Here is a 7,597-nt window from a genome sequence, read left to right as displayed (position 1 = left end):
CAAATGGGAAGACTAAGGCCGTATATAGCCAATATTGCAGTGAATTTGTGGGGTCATGACCTATTGCAGCAATGGAATACTCAGATTAACATTCCTGCAGCCCCCAAACCTTGTTTCTGAGGAAAATATTAGAAGATATTATAGATTACGGACACCAGCCATTTGGGCTGTACATGAACACAAAACAAGTGATAAACCTTCAGAGGTACCATCAGCCCTACTTTAAAATGGTTAACTGAGAATCCAATATGGGTTAAGCAGTGGCATCTAGCTGAGGAAAAGTTGCAGGCTCTAAACAGCTGGTAGAAAAGCAACTAGATGCTCTACATAGAGAAAAACCAACCAGCTCTTGGAATTCTCTTGTATTTGTTGTCAAAAAGAAATCTGGAAAATGGAGAATGTTGATAGACCTAAGGGCTATCAACAAGGTTATTCAACCTATAGACCCTTTACAATCTGGAACTCCTCTGCCTTCTCTGTTACCAAAGGGATGGCCTTTCATAGTTATTGATTTAAAGGATTGTTTCTACACTATACCTTTACAAGAAAAGAATAGAGAAAAGTTTGCCTTCACAGTGCATACTTATATTTTATTTAATTATTACTTATATTTTATTTAATTATTCTAAGCCTACTAGAAGATATCAATGGACCGTCCTCCCACAGGGAATCCTCAATAACCTCACCCTGTGCCAATACTTTGTCAGCCAGCCATTTGAAATAATTCGCAAGCAATTTCCTAAGTCTGTAATCTATTATTACATGGATGACATTGTGTTATCTGATTCAAATATAGATACTTTGGAAAAGATGTTTGAAGAAGTAAAGAAAATCTTGCCTAAATGGGGATTACAAATTGCTCCTGAAAAGATTCAGAGAGGAGATTCTGTTAATTACCGAGGTTACAGAATAGGTTTACAGAAAATTAGAACACAAAAGGCACAAATTTGGAGAGACCAGTTGCAGACTCTTAGTAACTTTCAAAGATTACTAGGAGACATTTCCAGTCTACAACCGGCTGTTGGGATAACACCTGATCTAATAATTCATTTAAACAAAACGTTAGATGGTGATAAAGACTTGAATAGTTCCAGAGACCTAACAGCTGAAGCAGAAAATAATTGACAATTGTTGAGGAGAAATTACAGGAGGCACATGTGGATTGGGTGAATCCAAATCTTAACTGTATTCTAGTCATATTTCTTTCCAGAATTTCTCCTACAGGCATTTTAATGTAGAGGGATGATATTGTCTTAGAATGGATCTTTTTACCACATAAACCAAGTAAAAAATTAAAATTTATGTGGAACAAATCTCTGAATTAATTATAAAAGGTAAATTGAGACTTGGTCATTTAGCAGGTATAGACCCAGCAGAGATTATAGTGCCTTATACTGATGATGAAATAAAAAGGTTATGAAAAGACAATGTACCCTGCAAAAGGTCTTGTTTTTTTTTTTGGGAGAAATTAATAGCAGTTATCCCAAATGTAATAGACTTCACCTTAGAAAGAGCTTCTTGGATTCTTCCCTGAAGTGTACCTGATGCACCAATAACTGGAGCCCGTATATTTTATACTGATACAAATAAATCTGGGGAGGCAGGTTACAAATCAGAAGAATTAAGTAAGGTGTAACAAAGCATTTACAAATCTATCCAGAAGGCAGAAATATATGCTATTCTAATGGTACTAAGGGATTTTAAAGAACCTCTCTGTATAGTTACTGACTTGCAATATGCAGAACGAGTTATCTTGTATATTGTACATGCTGAATTTATACCAGATCATATGAAATTGACATCATTATTTATTCTGGTGCAAGACATAATCAGAAACAGGCTTTGTCTTATATGCATAACACATATCCAATCCCATACGGATCTGCCAGGTCCTCTAGCACATGGTAATGTAGAAATTGATCAATTATTGATTGGGAGTATGTTTTAGGCCTCTGAATTTCATAAAAATCATCATGTCAATAGCAAAGGTTTAAAGAAAGAGTTTTCTATTACATGGCAACAAGCTAAGGATATTATAAAGAGGTGTCTTACTTGCTCTTTCTATAATCAAACACTGCTGCCTACAGGGAGAGTAACCCAAAGTGTAGTCAAAGGAATAAAATCTGGCTGATGGATGTGTTCCACTTTATGGAATTTGGTAAATTAAAATATGTAACCACACCATAGACACATATTTAGGTTTTCAATGGGCAACTGTCTTGAGCTCAGAAAAGGCTGATTCAATAATCACAAATTTATTGGACATTATGGCCATCGTGGGTATACCTGCACAAATAAAGACAGACAATAGTCCGGCATATGTATCTAAGAAAATGAAACGCTTTTTTGATTATTATAATATAAACCATATTACAGGTATACCAAATAATCCTACAGATCAGGCAGTTATAGAAAGGTCAAATCATACTATAAAGGATATGCTGAACAAACAGAAAGGGATAGAAAATACCCCCAGAAATAGATTGCATAATGCTTTATTAACCTTAAATTTTCTCAACGCTAATGAGAAAGGAACAACAGCAGCACAGAGGCATTGGATAATGGTAAAACCTTCTGAATTGAATCAACCAGTATATTTCAAGGACGTGACTTCACAGTGGAAACCAGGAGATGTACAATGTTGGGAAAGGGGTTTTGTGCTTGTTTCCAAAGGAGAAGAAAAATTATGGATACCATCAAAATTAATATTCACTTTGAAAAGGAAAAACCTCTTAAAAAAGAGAAATGATACCACATCCACAACAGTGACAATGATACAGGTGGTATGTATAGCTCATATGGGTTAGGGCAGGGTTCTGCTCTTATCTTTGTAGGAAAATACACATCATCAAAAATTCAAGACACCCTGGATGTCCTTCCTCCTGATTGAAGGAAAAAAATAACTATCCACTAAGGAGCATCTAGAAAACAGAGTATGGTTTATGAATCCAGGTACTGTTTACACTTACATTTACACAAACACGCACACACAGACACATACTCACAAACACACATATAGCTGGTTTTGGAGTTAGACAATGGCTCTGTACTTCTCTAAATCCAAGCCTGTTGTTAAAAAGGAACATTCAGAGTTTCTGTCTCATATCAGGAGCCATCTGGTGTGGGGCAGAAGAAAGACTTTAGGAAAATTTTTACTTTCTCCATGCCTTTTTTGTCTATATCATATTCTTCATTGAATGCATTTTTATATGAATGATGTTTGAGGTTTTTATGATGAACATAGATTTTTCTACAGATCCTTTTCCTGCAGTAATCTTTGAAGTTTCTAGGAGGAAGATGGGGCCACAGCAACAACTTCACCTAGTTGAGATGACAACGTGATGCACAGAGCGCTGCTGTAAGACTGCTTGTTTTGGGTACCAGCTGCTGAAATGGTGCATCTTCCCATATTGTAGCCAAAACTCCACATATGAGAACTTTGAAAATCAAAACAAAACAAAACAAAAAATCTCTTGACTGCTCAGAAATTGTTTGCAATTATGCTAGGCAGTAATTTTGGGACCTAACCACCACTTAATTTTTGCGGGATCCCATTAAGAGAACATTACCCCCATGACAGAGGGAAGCAATTCCAGAATATGATACCCCCTATCCCAAAAACATTTGTCCATAGGGTTGGGAACACTGTTTAGGGGTTTTTGATTATTACTTGCACTAGATAGAGGGTTGGAGCAGAATGTATGTTTTTTAAAAAATGAGATAGCAATAGTGGGTAATAGAGTGAATACTTGTTAGCTATTATAAATGGACAATTTGCATGAGTATAGTTTTTGTATAATAATAAAATTTCACATTATATCTGTTACTTTTGTTTACATTTTTACACTGATGCAATGTTATTTTGTCAGATTGCGTATGTGCATGTTTCTACCTCTGTTTAGGACATTTTGTATATTGATACAACTTTTAGGATATATTTTCATATTGTATTATATATTACTCCTACCTCTGATCAAGATACTTATAGTTTACATTTTGAGGTCACTGTCTTCATTTGTTGCACATTTGTTTACAGATTATTTAATATTCTGACATGAAGTTTTAGTCTTTAAGTTATACAGGTATTAATTATTATAGGTCAATAGCTGTTCATGTTTGTTGTACATACAGTCAGATCAATTAGGTTCTTCAGATATATAGAGATTGTATTCTGTCTAGATATGGAATCTTCAACCAATTCAAGGATCCGTAAAACATGGCATTTAAATAACTTAGGGTTTTGTTGACATGAGACATGACTGCTCCTGGCAGCACCGATCTATTCCTGAGAGAATGTTGAACAGCAAAGACACTCCATTTGGAGCTCGTCTTCTTGGCAAAACTGGCCTTTGAGCAAGGAATTGACACTGCCTCAACCACCGACAAGTTACATGATATCCGGAAATGGGTAAGCAGGACTGTCGAATCTTGCCAAAACTTGTGTTACAGGGCCTGGCAGACCCATTTGGGATCTAATATATGTTATATTAAAGGGATGATTTCTATTTCTGATTAGTTATTATAACTGAATAGATAACAAGGTCAATTCTGACAAACTGGAATAAGTTCAGCAGTTTTAATACGTAAAACAACTCTCTGCATATTGAAAGTCTGCCTTTTGAACAGAATCATAAGGCCTTTGAGTCACTTTATTCAAATTTCCTAATTTATAACCTGTTTTTCCTGATTTGTTTGAATCAGTATAGAATGTAGGGGCTCCAGAAATTGGTATTCCCTGTACAATGTAAGCAGTGAACCAGTTAGTTCTCTTTTGTCTTATGGCTCTAGCTAGGACTTTTGAGTACGATATCAAAGAGATGTGGAGAGAGTGATCATTCTTGTCTTCTTCCTGATTTTAGTGAAATTGCTTTATGTTTCTCTTTCATTTAGTCTGATGTTGGCTGTCGACTTGCTGTACATTGCCTTTATTATGTTTAGGGATGTTCCTTGCATTCCTGATCTCTCCAAGACCTTTATCATGAAGGGGTGATGGATTTTGTTGAAGGCTTTTTCAGCATCTAATGAGATGATCATGTGTATTTTTTTCTTTCAGTTTGTTTATGTGATGGATTACATTGTCAGATTTTTGTATGTTGCAAGCTTACTTGGCAGGTGCTCTTGGCGGTCTCTCCCACCTGTGGGCTGGCTGTCTGAGGCGTGTGGGACCCTGAACAATAGCTCACTTTCCAACTACTTGTCTGCTGGTCCCCTTTGTACAACAACAGCTTTAATCAGTGAGTTTCCCTTCTTGTCTTTGGCATAAACACTTTCCTGGATCCGTGGGAGTGACAGTTGATCATCTGGCACCACGTGGTGTCCTTTGAAGCAAGGGTACTACCAGCCACCACCTTCAGGTCTAAGGCTGCCCCCTTTTGCCAACAATCACCTTCAGCCATTTCCCACGAGTGAGGTCTTTATTGTTTCTTGGACCCAAGTGTCCTTCGGGCATAGCCCCTCAGCACTGACCTTCACTGGGCGCCTTGTGCTTTCTTGTCTTTTAGATCCAAACGTCCTTTGGACATGGCCCCTCTGCTTCTGTTCTTTTGACTGACAAGTCACTGGACAACTGGAGCTGTCATCATTTGATTCTCCCTTGACAAAGAGCCATTGGATCTCATGATTTTTTTCTGCCACATTCATGGGAAATAAACCAACCAAAAATATAAGCCCTTCCACTCCTGATGTCTTTTAGAAAACCTAAAATCGCTATGTTTAATGACCTATTTAAAGACCTTAAAACTCATTCGCATTTGTACTAAAAAGTGGTCAAAATATCCCACAGTTAACAACTCAAAGTGGCTGACTAATGACAATTTAGACCCCCAAAATTTCCAGTACCTTTCTAACTACTGCCAGTGGATTCGTAGATGGGAGGAGTTACCTTGCATACAAGCATTTTTCTACCTTAGCTCCAAACACTCAGCCCCAGAGTCTCAAGTCATGCATGTGCTCATAAGTATTCGGGTAAATACTTAGTCAGCCCAGGGCCCTCCTGTATGTCTCTATGTCAGTTGTCAACTATGTCATGCACTCTTGACTGCCTGCAGCACTTTACGCATGTGCAAAGGCCCCTTTTAAAGCAAGCTCCACCCATCTGTCTTTTTCTCTTCACTACTTGCCTTTCCCTGTCGACCCTCACAAACCCCTCTTTTACCACCTACCAATAAACTTCTACGTGGGTTGGTTGTATTCTGTGATTCATCTTAGCTGAGGCCACTAATCTACGACAGGGCTGAGTTCAAGTCCAGTGTGGCCATGGAACAAGCTGTGGGCTAGGTTGCTTATGTCATGAACTCTTCTTGATTTCAAATAAACATTTAATGTAAAAACAAACGTTTCTTTTTAAACTGAATTTTTTTACATCTATTGTACCATTCAAATGTTTTATCATCTTACATGATTTCTTCAAAATCTGTTTTCAGGGGTATATATAGAAAAGCTTTTTTTTTTAAAAATAAATAGAAACAAAGGGATTTTTCAGCTTTTATTATAAGATGACATTAAAAAGTTTATTCAACAGAAGTAATTTCATTACTATTCAGGGGAGGGAAATCACCACTTTTTTTGTGCAAACAATGCTAGCCTTCTTTTAAGCATTAAGAGCATAACTGCTTAAGAAATGACATAAGCAATAATTCTACATCTACATCTTCCCTAAAATAATCTATTTTTTTTACATATGTGCACAGCTTTAGCAAATTAAAGCCCAAGAGAAATGCTCAGAACCCACACCCAGTGGCCAACCGAGAGCTCAGTGAAGTCAGGAGGAGAGAAGAGGGAGCTGCAGTGTTGGCTGCTGGTGCCATGAACTCTTCTTGAATCTTAGCCCTCTTGCCTCAACTTACCCTGTGCATGTACCAGACACTAGGTAATCAGATGGTTTTGATCTCATGTTCCCCGGAAAGTTCTCAGGGGACTTACAAGGACAGCACAACACATTTTTAAGAACTGTTCCTTTGGATGGTCTCAGCCAATCTTCACAGGTCTCGCTGGGCTTGGATATAGATGTTAGTGGGGCTACATTATTCTACAGCCATGGTTCTAAACTTCCCTGATGCTGGGACTCTTTAATACTGTTTCTCATGTTGTGCTGACTCCTCTACCATAAAATTATTTGTTGCTACTTTATAACTGTAATTTTGCTCCTGTTATGTACTGTAATGTAAACATCTGTGTTTTCTGATGGTCTTAGGTGACACCGTGAAGGAGTCATTTGATTCTCCTGAGGTTTACGGTCGACAGGTTAAGAACTACTGTTCTAGAGGCTCTGAAAATGTGTTTTCTCTCTTCCAGCTCCTGGTGGTTGCTACAGAGGCTGTGCCTGCCTCGGCTTAAGGCTGTATTTCATCTTCAGGGTCAGCAGCTATGGCCTCTTCTTCTGCTACCACACTCTATCTGGTTCCCTTACCTCCTGCTATGCTTACAACACCTGCCTTGGGCTTCTGACTGCTGTGTCTATATGACAGGACATGTATGTTGCTTCAAGCCACTAAACCCACAAAAAATAGGGCTGCAGAGATGGCTCAGTAGTTAAGAGCATTGACTGCTCTTCGAGAGGTCCTGAGTTCAACTCCCAGCAACTACATGGCGTCTCACA

The sequence above is a fragment of the Microtus ochrogaster genome, unplaced genomic scaffold (assembly GCF_000317375.1).
Source record: "Microtus ochrogaster isolate Prairie Vole_2 unplaced genomic scaffold, MicOch1.0 UNK206, whole genome shotgun sequence".
NCBI classification, from domain to species: Eukaryota; Metazoa; Chordata; class Mammalia; order Rodentia; family Cricetidae; genus Microtus; species Microtus ochrogaster.
Note: the sequence above shows the minus strand (reverse complement) of the source record.